Raw genomic sequence first — 21,489 nt, 5'->3', positions numbered from 1 at the left:
TTGGGCTGGAGTGATAGCACAGCGGTAGGGCGTTTGCCTTGCACGCAGCCAATATGGCCGACCCGAGTTCGATTCCTCCACCTCTCTAAGAGAGCCCGGCAAGCTACCGAGAGTATCTCGCCCGCACGGTAGAGCCTAGCAAGCTACCCGTGATGTATTCGATGCCAAACACAGTATCAACAAAGTCTCCAATGGAGACGTTACTGGGCCTGCTCGATTATCTGTGAGATAGACCATTACAAAGCTGTTCATGATTGGGTTTGAGTCACACAATGATCCAATACTAGAGCACACCTCCCACCACCAATGTCCCTGTCTCCCTCCCACCATCCACTAATCCCCCCACCCCACTGCCAGCTTGCCTCTATGGCAGGTACCCCACCACCTCCCTCTCTCTCTCTCTCATGCATTATGGTTTGCAATACAGGTACTAAGAGGTCATCATGTTAGTTCAAGGTGTTCAGTATTTTTTTTGGGGGGAAGATAAGACTAGAGTAGCTTTTTTTTTAACTGGGTGGCAGCTTTGGGGTGTGGAAGTGATTGCCAAGGCTTCTGGAAGTATAGGGAGGTAGAGGAAGGTAGCCCTTCCCAAATCCAAGAAAGCCTGGAGATTTCAGTCACAAAACTCACCTACCCAAATTTTCGGCAAATTATATCTCATTGAAGTCTGTCTCAAGATGGTGGAATCCAGCTGGGGGCATGGCAGCAATTTTGGATTGTGGAAGCAAGCAGTTGCCAGCGGCTCTGCTTGGGTGAGCACTGGGATGAAGCCCCTCTCCGCTCCTCCAACTTACCCCAGTCTGTTCAGTCTTGTGTGGGTTCGAGATTAGCTGCAGCTTTTGATCTCTTTTAAGATTTACTTATGGGTCTTGGAAGCAAGGCTGATGAATGACTTATATAGTTGAACCAGAGGTGGTTTGTGGGCATGACTCCCACATACCATGCCATTTAATTTCTTGGAAAAGTTGGTCCCGAATTGTTGGGGTCTGGCCAGAGACACAGTGGCAAATTTTGGAGTATCAGGAAGCCAGAAGGCACCATCAGGCTGCTAACGCATTCACTCTGTGGGTACTGGTTGAGCTGTTGGCAGCACCACAACCCCATGTGTTAGACTTTTGATTCCCTTTAGAGTGGGTGTTCTTCTGGGGCACACCTCTGCACACTTCCCTAATTTTAAATTTGTGACTATTGAATTTGTTCTGGATATGTTGGAATCCTCAGGTACATAATTCATCCAGCAAATAAAGCAGTTACTGTACTCTGAGTAGCAGTAGAAGTATTAATTATGATGCTACACAGTGGTGGGAGTGGTAGTAGTAGGGGTAGGTACTTGTATAGTGGTGGTGTGAGTGAGGCATGTGAATAATGGTGATGGTGGTAGTGATGGTGTGAGTGTGTGTGTGTGTATGGTGGGAGTGTGTGGGTACAGTGACAGTGTGTGGCTGTGGTTGTTGGTTGTTGGATAATATTGGTTTGTTCTTGCTCCTCCCATAGGGAGCTTAGGTTTATTGAGTTACTCTCACCACAGTGCTCCTGAGGCATATCCAATTCCATCAGGCATTAATAATTCTATATTGCTTTTCTCTTTCCTTTATACCCTTTGCATGGTTTAGCAATGTTCTTTTTTGTATAGACACAGAAAGGCCGTTGATGCTATGCTTTTGTAATATGGGAGTTAATTGACTCCGAATAATATTTACTCCTGGGTATCCATCATATTTACTTGAGCCTCAATTGACCTTAATTCCTCACTCCCACCCTTATCCCCCCTTGAAGGAGGTTCCTGGCAAGGTACTTGGATGGACCCAGGGCAAGCTGTAAGCTATCCTAGCATTGAAAGGTGACAGGCTAACGATCATAAGAAGTATAATAAGTTAACAGAACGATCATGGAACAAACTCTGTCTTGATCCAAAAAGAAGTAACTGAATAAGGAATCTAGAAGTTTCCCTGATGGAAACTTCTAGATTCCTTATTCCTTATTATCATAACAATAAAGCATCGGTTTATTGTTATGATAATGTTCACCACCACCCACCGATGTATACCCCCAATATCTATGATTTCTATATAACTACGCTGTGAGAAAAATAAATAAATGGCCGTTGATTGCAAAACAGCCTGTGGCCCCCATTCCCTCGTTACCCATTCCTTTGTTGTCTGTGGCTGGGGCAATGATTCTCGGGCATGGAACGCAATCACACTTTGAACTCACAAGGGTGGTGTGTGTGGATATATGTGTGTATGAAGGAGTAGGTTGAGAATTCAAAAATACATTAAATTTATTCAAGCCTCTATATAAAACATTGGCAATGTTTCTCCTTGCAGGGTCAAGGAGATAATACATGTTTTTTTAACTCTATAGTCAATTTGGTTTTTGTTATAACTAATCAACTCTACTCATGAAGCAGCACAGACAATTCATAAATAAGTGTGGTGGTGACAAAACATATTATTTACAAAAAGGAGGCTGCTGGCCCATTGCCTGACTTTAGACGAAAATTGCAAATAATTCTATGGTGATGCAGTCAGTCAAATCTAGGGCGTATATATGGGAAAAGAGAAATAGTACAGTGAGTAGGGCATTTGCTTTGCATGTGCCTGTCTTGAGTTCAAATCCTGGCTTCCCATATGGTCCCTGGAGCCCTCCAGGAGTGGTTCCTGAACACAGAACCAGGAGTAAGCCCTGAGAACCACCAGGTGTGTCCCCAAAACATAAACAACAACAAAATATCTAGATTGTGAAAAATTCCATAGAAAAAATAACTTACAATTTTCAACAACTAAATGGTATCAAAACAAAGAAAAAGGAAGAATTTCTGCATATTAAAGGATACATAAGAAACATTAATAAAATTCAATGAGAGGAACTTAATAAAAATCAGATCATCAGAATAAAATTGAACATTCTAGAAATTACATGATGTTAAGAAATTAAAGATTTTAAAACTGGGTTTAATATTGTCTTTACATTAATGTCATCTTTCAGTTGTACATTATAAGGTATTAGGATTTGTTTTAACCCCAAAGTCTGTCATTAAAATAATGTAAAAATCACCGGGCCACCCCACGGGGGAAAGGGTGTTGTCCCTCCGCCTGCTTCCCCCTGGTGGCTCGGTGGCCATCATCCTCCAGAGGCCATTAGACAGTCAGGTTTGGGCCCTCAGTGATGAGACATTTTGGGCCTCACGGGATGGGGATGGAGCTGGTCCTGTCCTCCCCACCCTAACGAGACCCCATTGCCTTTCTGACTCCTGATCAAGCTGCGTAACGGCCATGATCGCAGAGACTCAGGAGCAAATCTCTGAACCCAGCAGGCTTTGGCAGAAATCCCTTCAGATATAAATGTTAAAATCTCGGAATTTCAAAATCACGTGGCCACTACTGCAGCCATGCGACATTGTATGTTATTCATAACCAGCAATAGAAAACAAATTGTCTATTGTTGCCTTTTCAGCAGATCTGAGTGTTGGGGTAAAAAATCTCAAATAATAATGGTGGGTCTGGTGTCAAAATACTGAATAAAATTATAAAAAAATGAAAAAAAATAATGTAAAGAACAACAAAAGTAAAAGTGGTATTGGAGCAATAGCACAGCGGGTAGGGCATTCGCTTTACACGCGGCCAACATGGCCGACCCGAGTTCGATTCCTCCGCCCCTCTCGGAGAGCCCGGCAAGCTACCGAGAGTATTCGATATGCCAAACACAGTAACAACAAAGTCTCCAATGTAGACGTTACTGGGCCCGCTCGAGCAAATCGACGATCAACGGGAGGGCCTTTACCTTACCTTACCTTACATGATAAATACTCCTTTTGAACAATGTAAGTGTTCAACAATGGAGGAGTGGATTAAAAAAATGCCTAATCCACATGAAAAAGAAAAGAGAATTTTCCTTTGCTACAACATGGATAGAACTGGAGGGTATCATACTAAGTGAAAAAAATCAGATAAAGAAATACTGGATGATCTCACTAATATGTATGTGGGGTATAAAATAAGCAAAGGGACTAGTGAAAAGAAACCAAAACAGACCCTTGGATTCTGACTGCAGAGCTGAGATTACCTGTGGGGGTGAAAAGTTGGAGCAAAGGGTGTAGAGCAGCCATAAATTGTGATGGAGAGATAGAGGGGATTTTGGTGGTGGTTGTGGTGTGGTGATATTCATTTGAAGAGGTGTGAACTCTGCTCCTAAGACATTTATAATGTTGTAAGCCAACGCGACTCCCATAACATAAACAAATGCTTCATTTGTAAGATATTTTTTTCTTCTGGGTTTTATAGGCTTTTACTTGTAAACTTCATTTACTTTCTTTTCCTGATGAAAAATCTAACATCAGATTTAGGCAATCATGCTGTTTCCAGGTATTTCAAAATCTTTTAAATGTACTTGGTATTGAAATTCTCAATGTTATTTCCCTTAACATCTTTTGTGGTCCTGTGATAAGCACATCTCTGAAAACTTTTGAATTGAATAAGGATCGTTGAAGGGAGCTTTTCCATTGTTACTTTATCTACTTCAATGACTTTTTGCTCAAAACACAGAGTGAATGGAGCTCTAGTCAGCTGTTCATTAATGTTAATCTACTTATTCCTGTAGCTGGGTGTATTATAGGTTATTGCTCCAAGACAGTAATCTGCACACAAATGCTGTTCATTATTATGAGGTTTTATTTATAAGAATGGCTATGGTAGAAAGGGTTTTCAGGACAAAATAGTAAACTAGAGTTAGAATGCAAATAGTTTATAACTACATTTGAGAAAACACATCTATCATTATCAGTCATAACAAGGGACATTCTGAAAAATGAAGACAGTTCTTGCAGCGCTGGATTCAAAGGGCTGAGTGTGTGTTTTGCCAGAAGGAGATCTGGGTTGTATTGCTGGCATCTCATGGTCCTCAAGGACTGTTGGGAACCAGTCCTAAACGCAGCGTTGGGAGTAACTTTGAGCACCTTTGGTGTGATCCATAAACCAAACCAACAAACTAAAAAGACTGGTGCTTACAGGTGAGATGAAAGAAGCTATTTACCCAATATAAGTTATGTTGCAAATGCCTTCTATAACATTTTACACACCTGGGATACCTGGAATAGGATGTATGAAAACTAGCAAAACTTTTAGACTGGATGACTAGCAACAGGTGGCAATTTATATGATCCAACCATAAAAGAGTCTTTGAAATAGGCACTATGTGTTGGTGGTTGGTGAAAGAATTTAGTGGAGTCAGAAGCAAAAAAAAAAAAAAAAAACCATTTGACCCAGCAATACCACTCCTGGGAATATATCCCAGAGAGGCAAAAAAGTATAGTCGAAGTGACATCTGCACTTGTTTGTTCATTGCAGCACTCTTTACAATAGCCAGAATCTGGAAAAAACCTGAGTGCCCGAGAACAGATGACTGGTTAAAGAAACTCTGGTACATTTACACAGTGGAGTACTATGTAGCTGTTAGAAAAGATGAAGTCATGAAATTTACATACAAGTGGTACTACATGGAAAGTATCATGTTAAGCGAAATGAGTCAGAAAGAACGGGATAGACACAGAAAGACTGCATTCATCTGGGGAACATAAAGTAACAAAATGGGAGACTAACACCCAGGAGTGGCCGAGATTAGTACCAGGAATTTTGCTCCATGACTTGGAAGTCAGCCACATGTGCTAGGGGAAAAAGAAGCTCAGATAGAGAAGGGTGCACCAAATAAAGAGTGTTGGGAGGATCGTCCCAGGATGGGAGAAGCATGCTGAAAGTAGACTATAGACCAAAAATGATTGCCACTCAATGCCTCTCTTGCAAACCACAGGACCCAAAAGGAGAGAGAGAGAACAAAAGGGAATGCCCTGCCACAGAGGCAGGGTAGGATGGGGGGATGGGGGATGGGAGGGATGCTGGGACCCATGGTGGTGGAGGATGGGCACTGGTGGAGGGATGGGTACTTGATCATTGTATAACTGACACCCAAGCACAAAAATTTGTAACTCTATAACTGTACCTCATGGTGTTTCACTAATAAAAAAAAAAAGGAAAAAAAAGGAAAAAAACAAAAAAATCCCAAAAAACACCATTTACTAATGCATGCAAATGAGGAAGAACAAGTGCAGAATAAGAGATATGTTTTTATTTTTATTATTTATTTATTTTTGCTTTTTGAGTCACACCCAGCGATGCTCAAGGGTTACTCCTGGCTCTGCACTCAGGAATCACTCCTGGCGGTGCTCGGGGGACCATGTGGGATGCTGGGAATCAATCCTGGGTAGGCCGCGTGCAAGGCAAACACCCTACCCACTGTGCTATTGCTCCAGCCCAGGCCCCATGCTTTTTTTTTTTTTATTAGTGAAACACCATGAAGTACACTTATAGACTTATAAATTTTTGTGCTTGGGTTTCAGTTATACAATGATCAAGTACCCATCCCTCCACCAGTGCCCATCCTCCCCCACCACGGGTCCTAGCATCCCTCCCACCCCCCATACCCCCCCCCCATCCCACCCTGCCGCTGTGGCAGGGCATTCCCCCCTGTTCTCTCTCTCTTCTTTTGGGTACTGTGTTTTGCCAGAGAGGCATTGAGTGGCAATCATGTTTGGTCTATAGACTACTTTTAGCATGTCTCTCCCACCCTGGGAGGGTCTTCACAACACCCTTTATTTGGTGCTCTCTTCTCTATCTGAGCTTCCTTCTCACCTAGCACATGTGGCTGGCCTTCAAGTCATGGAGCAAAATTCCTGGTACTAATCTGAGCCCTTCCTGGGTGTTAGTCTCCCGTTTTGTTGCTTTATGTTCCCCAGGCCCCATGCTTTTAAACAGAGATGGTTCCATCTTCGTGAGGGTGGTCTGATCATACAAAATACATCCATCAGTCATAATCAGGGAGTCCACCTATTCCCCTGAAAGAGTTCCACTCAGTAACTTTCTATTTATATAGTTTTGGACTAACTGTTCAAAATATCATAGCTTAAGAATGGGAATTAGACCGTAATCAATCACCCCTTAATGACGGGAACAGAACCTTCATTAATTATTTCTGGATAATGGGAGTAGGACCATCATTACATTTGCAAATAAACCAACTTTGATGTATTTTTGTTGCTCATTTGCTTGATGTGTGAGGAAAATTGTTAACATTTATTAAAGATGTTCTCAATGTTATCATCACTCATATGACATGAGCCATCTCATTTCATTTCATTTCATCTTCAGAATTACGTTATGTCCATTTATAAAAATTGTTCAGACCTCTGACTTGCCCTGGGTGACAGGTAAGAAGAATAATTGAATGAAAAGCCAGTTCATCAGACTCCAAAGCCCACAACTGACAACAGTGCTACTTGGAAATTTGCAATATTTCCTTGTTAGAACTTTGCTGGTACTTATTCTTCTGTAATCTAGACATAGAGAACATTCAAGAAATGTTTATTCAACAATGAGATATCATCTCACACCGGTGAGATCAGCACAGAGCACAAAGAACAAAAACAACCAGTCCTGGCCTAGATGTGGGGGGAAGGGACCCTTACTAACTGCAGGTCAGAATGTTGACTGCTCCAGAATTTTTAGAAAATAATATGGATACTCCTCATAAAACTAGGAATTGAGCTCCCATATGACCCAGCAATTCCACTTTTTGTCATCTATTCTAAGAATCAAGAATATCTATTTAGAAAAGACATCTGCACTCATACATTCATTGCAGCACTGTTCATAATAGCTAAAATCTGGAAACAACCCAGGTGCCCAAGAACAGATGATTGGCTTATGAAACTATGGTACATACACACCGTGAAATGTGACTCAGTTATAAGAAAAGATGAAACCATGCAATTTGCTGCTATGTGGATCGATCTGGAGAGTATTATGTTGAGTGGAATTAGTCAGAAGGAAAGGGAATGGTACCTGTCATCTGTGAAATATAAAGAGACATAGTAAGAGTATAAAAATGCCCAAAGGCAACAAAAAATGAAGGTGTGATGCAGGATTGTGTTATGCGCGAAACCCTACCATTAACAGTAGTATAAACCATGGTACCTGAAATAAAATTTTAAATATTTAAAAAAATAAATGCTTATTTAATGATTAAAGAGTGAGTGATCAATAAATAAGAATCTGATAGGACTTCCCGCCCTGCCGAGACCACGAGCAGCTCTCCAGTACAGCCGTGGCCCCAGAGGCACACGGACCTAATTCAGAACCCAGCAGTTTTGGGCAGAAATGTGAAAGGACTATGCAGTAAGCTACAGAGCTGTGTCCCCACCCCCGCCCCCACCCCAGAAGGAAAAGTGCTTGTCCCTTCCTCCTCCCTCCCCCCCACCACCCGTGGCATGGTGGCCGCAGCCTCAGAACCTACCGGACAGCTAGGTATGAGCTGGTGGTGACAGGGCAACTGTGGCCTCATGGGCTGGGGGTGGCGTGTCCTTCCCACCCCGCGGAGACCACGAGTTGCCCCTCATGAGTGGCTCCCCGGCTTGGCCATGGCCCCAGAGACACACAAACTAATCTTAGAACTCTGTGGCTTTTGGCATAAATCCCTCCAGACTTAATTAGTAAAATATCAGAAATCCATACATCATATGCTCTTTATAACCAGAAATAGAAAAAAAATTATTCCATGATGCCTTTTCAGCAGGTCTTATTGTTAGGAGAAAATTCCAAATAATCATGGTGCATCTTTTGTCGAAATAATGAATGTAATCAAAGTAGAGAGAGAGTTCTGTGGAAATCATCTGCCTCACAGGCAGGGGGAGGGTTGGGATGGGGGGTATATTGAGGTTCTTGGTGGTGGAAAATATGCAGTGGTGAAGGGATGGGTGCTTGATTATTGTATGACCAAGACTTAAACCTGAAGCTTTGTAACTGTTCTCACGGTGATCCAATAAATGAATTTTAAAAAATAAATAAATTAATTAAAAAAAAGAATCTGATAGGAGTATAGCCCAAATATATCCATTGTTTTTTAAAGTCATGAAGGTTCTATTCACTTCTTTTCCATGTCTATGGCCAACGCTAGAACAAGCCACCTGACGTTTTGTCTGGATGTCTTAAAAATTGAACATCTCTAATCTGTACTCTTTGCAGCAAGAGAACATGCTCTGGTGTGCAAACTTTTTCCTCTCATCCCAGACACAGTAACAACAAAGTCTCCAATGGAGACGTTACTGGGCCCGCTCGAGCAAATCAACGATCAACGGGAGGGCCTTTACCTACCTTATGAGAGAATCTTCAATGGCTTTCTATTGATTCATGGAATGAAACCCATGAAACTTTCATGAAATGAAGCCCAAATCTTTAACATATGATGCAAAGCCCTTTCAGTCTAACCACTTCAATGTCCCTCAGCAATGCATGCTTATCTCATCTCCAAGAAAAATCCCCATACTATTTCTTGGGCTGGAAATAACTATCCTCCTTTTCCCATCTTATACCCCCAACCTTTATCCTTTAAATCTCAGATAAGAGTAGGATGGGGTTCAAGTGTAAGACATATACTAAGCCCTGGGTGAACCCCAGCAGCATCCTGAGCACTCCCTGGTGACCCCCAGCATCACTGCCCAAGGGACAGTCCATTTATGGGCCCAAGCAGAGCAATCACAGGCCCACACCTTGCACCACCAGGAATGACCCTGCACTGCTAGGATTGCCCCTATAAAAGCTTAACATAAATTAAGAAATAAATCTTGCTCAGAAAAAAAACCTCAGTTCCCACAGCCTTGAACACATTCCCTTGGTTAGAGCAAATTCTCCCCAAGTCTCCCCATTTGGCACCTTGAACTTCTCTTTGGTAGCACGACTCACTGTTCCATAATTATACTCATTTATTTTCTCTCTCCTCCATTCAAATATAAACACTATGGGGCAGGGGATTCACAAAAGTGAGGGATAGACAGCAGTTGTCACTTTCTTTTGCGAAGACCATTAGTGTCTGTTACATATCTTCTCTCAATAGATCTTCAATATTCAATTATTGGTTTGAATGTATGATCACAAAGGAGATATCATGTGCATAGGCCTCTCACACCCCCAATTCCATTTTTTAAATAAGCATCAGCTAAGTTATTTTGCTTGTCCAGAGCAATTATTTTGCTTGGTGCATGTGCTACTTACAATAAAATCTATTTTATTTTTATAATATGTTTGTTTGGGGGCCCCACCCAGCAGAACTCAGGGCTAACTTCTGGCTCCGTGCACAAGGATCACTACTGGTGGATCTTGGGAGACCACATGTGATGCTGGGGATAGAACCTGGGTGCACCAGGTGCAAAGAGAGCGCCCTACCTGCAATTCTATCCTGCCATTTAGAATGGATAGCACAGCGGGTAGGGCGTTCGCCTTACAAGTGGCCAACATGGCTGACCCGAGTTCGATTCCTCCGCCCCTCTCGGAGAGCCCGGCAAGCTACCGAGAGTATTCGATATGCCAGACACAGTAACAACAAAGTCTCCAATGGAGACGTTACTGGGCCCGCTCGAGCAACTCGACGATCAACGGGAGGGCCTTTACCTTTACCTTTAAAACCTGGAACACGTTTGAGTCTAGGACTCATTTGAATAGGAAACACAGAGTGAGGATTAGAAAAAATAAAAGAACAGTGCTCCATTAGGAAAGGCCCCCAGGGAAGCGACAGTCCAAGAAAGATTGGGTCGCTGACCCACCACTGCGGGCTGCCTTTGCTCTCCCCTCATTACCACCTTCCAGTTCGCTTCAAGTGGGAGTGAAGGGGAGCAGGAATGCAGACTGCCAGCTGTCCTGGGTACTAGAGAGCCACTGATTAAAGCTGTAGCCGAGAAACTCTTGCTTGGTTTCATCTTGAATCTCCCCTCCTGCTGGGAACCTGCTTGCTGCCTGATGCTATGAAAATGATGACATCGACTCCTTCCACGGAGGCAGGCAATGGGCTCAGAGCCCAGAGGAAGGAAGAATGTTTCCATTAGGCATGGCCTTTCCCTCTTTGACCTGGAGAAGGGTTAAGAAGAAAAGCTCAAAGCAGTGTGTGTGTGTGTGTGTGTGTGTGTGTGTGTGTGTGTGTGTACGCGCGCGCGCACGCACGCGTGCGCACACGTTTTGCAGTACTGCTCCAGGGTTCTTGATTTCCAAAGCATCTATCACTGTGGGAAAATTCAATTTTCTGAAATTGAAATGGTGGGCGCCGTGCTGCTTGGTGCAGGTGCCGTGGGCTTGAAGCACTGGAGTCCTTCGTCTGCCTTGATTCTGACCCCTCTCTGACTCCTTTTATAAAGCTAGACTCTGGCGAGGCAAAATATACCCACCATCCTTCACCATCTAATTAAAAACCGTGATTTCTCCCTCCCCTCAACCCCCCAAAATAAAAAGGACAGAGAGAATAAAGCTGTTTTTGACTGGGGCACAGCATGTTTATTTTCCAAGACCTCTTAATACTCACCCTAGAGAAAAGAAAGGATTCAGGATGCAGCTGTCTTTCTAAGGGAATAAATAAAATGTGCAAAAAATGGTTTATTCCTATTCAGACTTTGCTCGGCACATCTGCCCTACATTGCTGACTTTCTCAAGGAGTAGGAGTTTTTATTTTTATTTCTTTAAAAGCTTGTCTTATAAGAATTTAAAAGCAATAGAATGTTTGAGATGCCTGAAGTTGAGAGTTTTGGATCAAATTGTGAAATTTATAACCGACTAATTTCCTGATTGCTAGACCAGCAGCCAAATTAGTAAAAGCTACCCGCTCTCTATCAAAATCAAGAGAACTTGCCTTTGTAGGTGGTCAATAAAAGTTTTGGAGAGTGATAAAATGAGTATAGATTTTTCTGGACTTCTCCAGCAATGCCTGTCTTATTCTCTGTTGCCTGTCATTGTAAAGTTGGGGGCCGGTGTCATAGTTAAAATCTCAAGAAAATCTTTAACTGAGATCAGTAATTCGAAATTCAGTGGTCATCTTTAACCTACATACTTTCCTGTTGAGCTCTCACATTTTTTTTTTTTTAATTCAGGAAGATTGTTGTAAAGGTTTAGTTGGGTCCTAATGGCGGCTGGCAGATAAAATAATGATATTCCCAGAATCAGCCCTCAGCATGGAAGATAGCTCATCTGGCTACAGGAAGCCACCAGGCTGTATTCCAAGCTTCCTCACATCAACCCCCCTACAGATAACAGAAGGCCAGACCAGGCACACTGGTTCCACTGATCTTTGTTTCCTTCCCCCTTCCACCCCTCCCCCCTGCCACCCCCCACTGTTCAACATGACTTCAAACCCCCCTTAGTCTTTTCCAGGGCATGGGAGCACCCAAATAAACTTCTATTTCTTCACTGTTTGTCTCTGAACCTGTGTCTTCTCTGGGTGAGGTCTCAAATCTATCAATAGTCACTCCTGCTGGCTTTCACTATAGTCCTACCAAGGACCAGTGGCAGCAGAGTAGCTTCCTCCCCTGTCCCTGAGTTTGTGTTGGGGACTTTGCTACATGTTGAATCCTCACCCTTTGGAGTAAGTCTTGTAAACACAGCACCTGTTGCCCTTAGATGAAACCTCAAAGTAAGACGCTTCTGTGTTTACACTGCCAGTGACTGGGGTATCACCAAAATGTTGCAAGAAGTCCTTGATTCTCTTGATTCTTGTATTTGATCAGCAAAGAATTAAAGATTTCTCTCTCTCTCTCTCTCTCTCTCTCTTACACACACACACACACACACACACACACACACACACACACACAACGTCCTGCAGCAACAGAGCAAGTTTATTTAAGCAAAATATACTCGAGAGAGAATAGGAATGGTTGCCATAGATTTTAGCCCACCCCACTATGCCTAAACTATTATGCCTTTGTACTATAACTTTAGGGTGAATAGGTGCTACTAATGGCACATTTGGGTGGGTTTTAGATAGGACTTCGGTGGATCATTTACAGGTGTGGGTTATAAAACTAAATTGTTTCTGTGCATGTGATCTGCCCATAATGCATGCATAAAAGTCTAATAATAAGCATCGACAAAATTACAAGACTAATCTGTTATTATGAGGTGGTGAACTGAGGGCATGAGTCAGTCTCTCTGCGCGTGCTTGGGGTTGGAAAAACCCTGTTACTCTCTGTCCTTCATTCCTATCAGATGATTCCTAGGCACAATTCCATTTCCTTTGTGCCCTAGAGGGATCCTCAGCTCCACTCCAATCTCCTGGACCTTGTCTTACTGAAATGTTTCCATAATACCGAATGCCCCCAAAATTAACCTCTAACTAATGAGTCTAACACTCCCGGCTTCATTTCCAGACTTGAGAGTAAGCTCATCTTTCACAGGTTGTTGGTCCTCAGTATTGAAAATTTCAACTCTGCTTGGTGCTTGCTATTTGTTCCATGTACAGAGTGGAGTTTGTAGCTCATAAGAACAATGATAAGTACTACACAAAATATTTATGTGTTCAGTATAATTCTAAATGTGCTTCCTATGCTGGTAAATTTAATCTTCATAACTACCCTGTGAAGAAAGTATTGTTATTACATTGTTTTTCTTTAAGATAAAGAGATTGAGTATGGAGAGATAAAGAGAATTTCCCTAGCAGCACGATTCAATTCAGGTTATCAAATTCCAGAGTTCATAGTCCTAAATACTATAAAATAACTAGAATCCCTTTAGGCAAGGAGAATATTCAGCTATTATAGCTGGTGTTCTAACTATTTGACTGAGATTCAGTTCTTACTCTTTTTTGGGGGTGGTGGGGTGGGGTGGGGTGGTTGGGCTACACTCAGTGGTTCTTGGGACTTAATCCTGGCTCTGTGTCCATTTCATGACAATGTTTTGGGACCATATGTGGTACATATATCTCGCCTGCACCATATGTGGCACCATATGTGGTGCATATATCTCGCCCGCACAGCAAAGCCTGGCAAGCTACCCATGATGTATTCAATATGCTAAACACAGTAACAACAAGTCTCATGATGGAGACATTACTGGGTCCACTTGAGCAAATCAATGAACAACAGGAGGGCAGTGCAGTGCAGTGCCATTTAATTTTATTTTAATGAATCACCATAAGATATAGTTACAGACTTATAAACTTTCATGATTGTGTTTCAGTCAAACAATGTTCATGTACCCGTCCTTCCACCAGTGCCCACTCTCAATCACCAATGTTCCAGTATCCCTCCCCCATCCCCCACCCCTTCCCACCCCCTGTCTCTGTGCTGTGGCAGACACATTCCCTCTTACTTTCTCTGTCCTTTTGGGTGTTATGGTTTGCAATACAGGTTTCAAGCAGCCATAATATTTGGTCTATAGTCTACTTTCAGCACACATCTACTATTCAGAGTGATTCCCTCCAACCATCATTTAATCAGTGCTCCTTTCTCTATCCTCCTCAACAAAATATTAGCCTACATGTTTAAATGCTAAGAAAGAGCCAGAAAATCATGGGGCTTAGAACACTCTGCCTTTGTATTGTATTTTGAACCCCAGATCTTTCCTTTGGACACTGTAATGAGATTCTTGGTCATCTCTAGGAGACTGCTATGCCGTTAAGTTCTATGATACTCCTTCATCTGAATCTAGATTCCTTTCATTTCAGAGTCCCACTGCAGAGAATATATGGTTAGAGAAGATAAGAAGGGGAACAAGACAAGGTCCTTTATCTCAAACATGTCAAGAGAAGCCTTGAATGCAATAATAATAGATAATGCCTATTGTGGCAGCTTCCACAAGACAGTTGGTAAGATAAATAGAATTTGTCATATAATTCAGAGTAGGAGAAATCACGAAGACAGCTCACCAAAGAGGTGAGACTTGAGCTCAAACTTGAAAAAAAAAAGTAGATCAATAATAGAAGGAAAGACTGGGAGCACCATGTGTCCAACAACCAAGTCAATCAAAAATCAACCATGGCAATCAGCAGAAAGCATTGCTAATCAGCAAAGTTCAGACGCTAAAATTCTGTCCACTTAGGTGTTGATTAAAAGTGAAAGTGGATAGGGGGTATGGTGCCACCAGCAGGTCAATCTGTACCTGTGAGGCGAGTGCATCTGATGGCGCCTTCAGACTAACAAATACTTCAAAATTGCTGCTTTGGCCAGACTCCAAAAACTTGGGGCAAAGTTTACCAAGAAAGTAAACGGCCAAAAGTTAAGTATTTGGAAGACACACCCACAAACCACCTCTGGCTCAGCTATATAATTGGAGGTAAAGCCTCTCTGGTTCCTGATCAAACTGCTTAATGGCCATGATTCCAGAGACTCAGAGATTAATCTCGGAACCCAGCGGTTTTTGGCAGAAATGTGTCCAGTCCCTGCAATGGGTTATGGGTGCTGAACCACCCCAGGGGGAACGGGTGTTGTCCTTTCGCCTGCTCCCCCTTGGTGCTCAGTGGCTGCCATCTTCCAGAGGCCATTGGATGGTCAGGTTTGGGCTTGTAGTGATGAGACACTCGGGGCCTCATGGGATGGGGGTGGAGCCAGCCCTTTCCTCCCCACCCCTATGAGACCCTGAGTCGCTGCCCACGAATAACCTCTCTGGTTCCCAATCAAGCTGCTTAACAGCCATGATCCAAGAGACTCAGGAACAAATCTCAGAACTAAGCAAGTTTTGGCAGAAATCCCTCCAGATTTAATTGTTAAAATTTCAAAATTCCAAAATTGCACGCCCAGTACTTCGACCTCACTACATCATATTATTCATAACATCAATAGAAAACAAATTGTCTACTATTGCCTTTTCAGCTGATCTGAGTGTTGGGGTAAAATCCCAAATAATAATGGTGGGTCTGGTGTTTAAATATTGAATGTAATCAAAGTAGGGAGAGAGTAATGTGGACATTGTCTGCCCCACAGGTAGGGGGAAGGTGTGGGATAGGGGTTAAACTGGGTTTTTTTTGTGGTGGAAAACGGGCACTGATGAAGGGATGGGTGTTTTATTATATGATTGAGAAAACTTTGTAACTGCTCTCACGGTGATTCAATAAATAAAATTATAAAAAAGGAAAAAAAAAGTAAGGTGGAGTTCATGCCCAATTCAATCAGCCTAATCAATGGCTGAATAAATAGCAATACTCCTACATTTTTGTTTGTTTGTTTGTTTGTTTTTTTTGCCTTTTTCGGTCACACCCGGCGTTGCTCAGGGGTTACTCCTGGCTCATGCACTTAGGAATTACTCCTGGCGGTGCTCGGGGGACCATATGGGATGCTGGGAATCGAACCTGTGTTGGCCATGTTGGCTGCGTGCAAGGCAAACGCCCTACCTGCTGTGCTATCGCTCTAGCCCAATACTCCTACATTAAAAAAAAAAAGTGATGGGGCTGGAGCGATAGCACAGCGGGTAGGGCATTTGCCTTACACGCGGCCAACCAGAGTTCAATTCCCAGCATCCCATATGGTCCCCCGAGCACCGCCAAGGGTGATTCCTGAGTGCAAAGCCAGGAGTAACCCCTGAGAATCGCTAGGTGTGACCCAAAAAGCAAAAAAAAAAAAAAAAAAAAAAAAAAAGTGAAAGTGTAATTCTATTCCTGAGTAGTCCTTCCCAGAACAGTAACAGAAAAGTGTTCTTTTGTATTTAAAACTAAGAACAGTAGAGAAGTAGAGATTATTACCCAATTCACCAGCAATGGCGATATATATGCTTATATATATACATATATATGCTTTATATACATATGTGTACACACATATATACATATATATAAATATATATATATATATATATAGAGAGAGAGAGAGAGAGAGAGAGAGAGAGAGAGAAAGAGAAGGAGCCAAGGTGACAAGATGAGTTCTTGCATGTTGAAGACACTGAAACAGGCTCTCCAGTAGAACACCCAGGATAGACCTGTATGTTGGCTGGGGGTCGGGGCCATGTGCTCTGTTCCTCTGAGCTTTCTTGCTAACTAGTCTCCACCTTTCCCTGCAGACCACTTTCTCTCTCTTACATAAGGGACAAGGAAACATTACTGAATGCTTTCCTGCTTTGAGAACACTGAAAGCTCTCAGAGAGACTAGTGTCTCTCGGCAAGTTTAAGTGGACAGAGAAAATTTTACCTTTACTTTGGGGTGTAATAAGTTGGGCTAGTATAGAAAGCCTTGCTTTCCCCCCGGAAAAAACTTGATTGCAAACCTTTCCATCTCTGTATCTACCATCTCATCCCCTTTATAGGCTATTCCTGCAGTTTGATAATCTGCTTTGTACCACATTGGCCAAAAGAGAGATAAAAAGATCTCATTTAAGAAACATGTTATTATTTTAAAAAACCGTAACTGAGAACAGGACAACCCACATAATTCTATTTCTTGCTTTCTCTCTTTCTCTCCCCCTGCACTCTCCCCCACCACACACACACATACACACACACACACACACACACACACACACACACACACACATACCCCATCTCAAGTTGCTGAGGAACAAAATGAAACAAACTGTATCTCGATCTGTAATGTGAAAGAATATTGGAGTAAAACCATCTAGAAAAGAAGCAATTAGAAGTAAGAAAATGGCTGGGTCAGACCTCAGTCAGAAACGGTACAAATCCTAAGTCTTAAACTGGCAGCTCAATTTAAGTCTATTTTCCTCGTTACTTATTTCATTAAGCCACTGGGAAAGGATGCCAATATTCAGCCTTAGGGATTTGGTTAAAAGCTTTTTAGATTGAAAGCTGGAGGATATTAAAATCACTAACATTCTGAGGTTTCATATTGACTTTATGGAAAACAAGCAATTCTTAATACAATTAACTGCAAAAGATTTAGGAGTAGGAAGGTATATTAATTCAACTTAGAGATTTGAGATGAGGCTCCAGGGTCAGTGAATGAAAATTAACCAAGAGTCCTTTTGAATTCACAAAAATAATATTGATCACCTACCCTTTGTCCTGTTTCAACACATGTCAACTGTTTGGTAATAAAAAAGGTAAAAAGATGTGTTTTAGCAAAAGAAAAACCATTTTCGAAATTACTTTTGGAACCAGATATAGCCATAGTGTAGTGATAATTCCTTGATGAATGCAAAGATTAAATTGCTATATAGCAAACCTAAGACGCATATAATATTATATGTCAATTATAACTCAAGTTTTTAAGAGATGTCTTTTAGGAGGAAATTAGCATTTGTAAAAGTAGTTGGGATTGATGAAGTGTGTGACGTTTATTCCTGAATGCCATACAGGGAGAAATGTAATCTAGTCACAGCCTTTTGAAAAGAATAATGTAGTTGGAAATGATCACTCTGAATAAGAACTGGGTATTGAAAGGAGGTAAAGTGATATGCATGATAACACTTTAGTAACAGTACTGCAAACTGCCTAAAAGAAAAACGGTGTACATGCGTGTGTATGTGTGTGTGTGTGTGTGTGTGTGTGTGTGTGTGTGTGTGTGTGTGTATGTAGGGGAGTAAAGAGAAAGAGAGAGAAGAAAAGTGTCTGCATAGATGTAGACTGATTGGGGGTTGGGGTAGGGAAGACAAAACTAGGGACATTGGTGGCAGGAAATGTACACTGGTGAAAGGATGGGTGTTGGAACATTATGTGACTGAAACTCAATCATGAGCAACTGTAACTGTGTGTCTCATGGTGATTCAATAATATTTTTTTAAAGAATAACGTGATACGCTGACCTGAAAAATATGATCTTAAAAATGTCAGAGGAAGGGGCTGGAGCAATAGCACAGCGGGTAGGGCGTTTGCCTTGCACATGGCCGACCCGGGTCCAATTCCCAGCATCCCATATGGTCCCCTGAGCACCGCCAGGGGTAATTCCTGTTCATTGCTGGGTGTGACCCAAAAAGCAAAAAAAAAAAAAAAAGTCACAGGAAAAATGAAGTCATGAAATTTGCTATAAATGAACGGACATGGAGAGTGTCATGCTGAATGAAATAAGTCAGAGGAAGAGGATTAGACGTAGAATGATCACACTCATTTGTGGAATATAAAAAATTATATAGTATGAGAATAATTCCCAAAAGACAGTAGGAAGGAGGGTTAGGAGGACCAGTCTAGGGTAGGATGCTTGCCACAAGCTATGCACAAACTGTGGAGGAGCACAGTTAGAACAGAGAAGGGACTGCTATAATAACGATAGTTGGAAATGATCACTCTGGGCAAAAATTGAGTGCTGAAAGGAGGGAAAGGAATATACATGATAACCTTTCAGTCAGTAACAGTGTTGCAAACAGCAGTGCCTAAAAGCAGAGGGGGGGGGAGAGAGAGAGAGAGAGAGACAGAGAGACAGAGATACAGAGAGACAGAGAGACAGAGAGAGAGACAAACAGAGAGACAGAGAGAGACATACACACAGAGGTGTTTACCATAGGGATAGGATGGTGGGGAAGGGGGGTTTGGGCGTGGGAGGGAAACTTGGGACATTGGTGGCAGGAAATGTACATTGGTGAAGGAATGGCTGTTGGAATATTGTATGACTGAAACCCAGTCACGAACAACTCTGTGACTGTGTATCTCATGGTGATTCAATTTTTTAAAAAACATGAGAAGAAAAAGAAATGTTCTAGTTTTGGGTTCTGGGGCTATCTCAGAGGCAAAAGCATCTGCCTTGCAGTCCCGAGGTTGGTGAGCCTGAAGTTCAAACTCTCACTAGCAATCGTAGCTGCTCTGTTGGAAGCTCTGATGTCACCAAGTATGTGTGAGCACCACAACGAAGAGAGAGTGAGCACAACTAAAGAAACACAAAAAGTGCAAGCAACACAAAACATGCAAGAAACACAAAAAGTGCAAGTGTGACCTCTAGTCCTTCCAATGACCAAACAACAAAGACCAAGGATTGTAAAGTGTGTACAAATGATAATAAACTTAAAATCACTTGAGCAATTTTTTTTTTAAAAAAGGGGTTAAATGAAGCAAAGGTGAACATAGCACTGTCGTACTGTCTTCACATTGTTCATCGATTTGCCCGAGCGGGCACCAGTAATGTCTCCATTGTGAGACTTGTTGTTACTGTCTTTGGTATATCGAATACGCCACAGGGAGCTTGTCAGGCTCTGCCGTGCAGGCGGGATTCTCTCAGTAGTTTGCCGGGCTCTCCCAGAGGGATGGAGAAATCGAACCCGGGTTAATCCACGTGCAAGGCAAACGCCCTATCGGCTGTGCTATATCACTCTGATAAATTTGGGTGCGTATATAAAGGATTATTATTAAATGCACAGTTTCCATAAGGCAAGTGAACAAACAATACCCAAAGAAAACTAATTCTTGAATTCTGACCACATAACTAAGGTTGTCAGGAAAGGAGAGGGAGGGGATAGAGAGGGGGAGGGGGTGAAATGGATGGTGGTGGAGAGACTTCGTCATTTTGGTGGTGGGTATGATATGGTATTATATATTTAGAGTAAAAAGGATGAATCTGTAAACTAAAAAATAGTCTTGTAAATAAACACTACTTCATAATAAGGAAGAAAAAAAATGTATGTAGTTTCAACCTAGAAATACTGTTTTAGAAATCTCTCTCTCTCTCTCTCTCTGGCTCTCTCTTGGTTTTTGGGCCACACCTGGCACTGCTCAGTGGTAACTCCTGACCGTGCTCAGGAATTACTCGTGGTGGGCTTGGGAGGACCTTCTGGAATACTGGGGATTGGCAAGTGCCCTACTGCTGTGCTATCACTCCGAACCCTAGAAATCTCTCTGAAAAAAAAAAACAAACAAAGGTCTTTTTTTATTCATTCATTATTTTACATTAAATTTTATTTTAAGACTTGAGCGATAACACAGTGGGTGAGGCCTTTGCCTTCCATGCGGCCGACCAGAGTTTGATTTCCGGCATCCCATATGGTCCCCTGAGCACCGCCAGGAGTGATTCCTGAGAGCAAAGTCAGAAGTAACCCCTGAGCATGACCAGGTGTGACACAAAAAGCAAAAAAAAAAAAAATTATTTTATACTTGGGTATCATTATGATAATAATCATGTCTCACCTGTCATTAATAAAATTTTAAAAGCAATTCCATACTAATATATTTTGGAATTTACATGGATAGCTAAAACCTACATATGTAAATTTCCCCCATACACTTTATATAAACACTGTGTTTACAAAGTTGTTCATAATAATTTGTTACAAGCATTCAATATTCAATACCAATCCCACCACCATTACACTTTCTCTCTACCATTGTCTCCAATTTTCTCTACTGCCCCTAAAACCTGCCCCCACAGCAGGCTCTCAATAATTTATTTTCTACTGCTTATTGATAACAGCAAATTATTATCAATAATTTTGCTAACAGAATCACTGTCACTGTCCTCCCATTGTTCATTGATTTGCTTGAGCGGGCCCAGTAACGTCTCCATTGTGACAATTGTTACTGTGTTTGGCATATTGAATAATACATCATGGGCGAGATACTCTTGGTAGCTTGCCCGGCTTTCCAAGAGGGGCAGAGGAATCGAACTCGGGTCAGCCATGTTGGCTGCTTGCAAGGCAAACGCCCTACCCGCTGTGCTATCGCTCTAGCCCACTAACAGAATAATAAAAAAAATTTCCTTAGAAGAAAATTAATGTAAATTGTTGCACCTCACCACTGTGACATTAAGTCCTTGTATGAGAG

The sequence above is a fragment of the Sorex fumeus genome, unplaced genomic scaffold (assembly GCF_029834395.1).
Source record: "Sorex fumeus unplaced genomic scaffold, SorFum_2.1 ptg000045l, whole genome shotgun sequence".
Classification (NCBI taxonomy): Eukaryota; Metazoa; Chordata; class Mammalia; order Eulipotyphla; family Soricidae; genus Sorex; species Sorex fumeus.
This window is presented reverse-complemented; position numbering follows the sequence as displayed.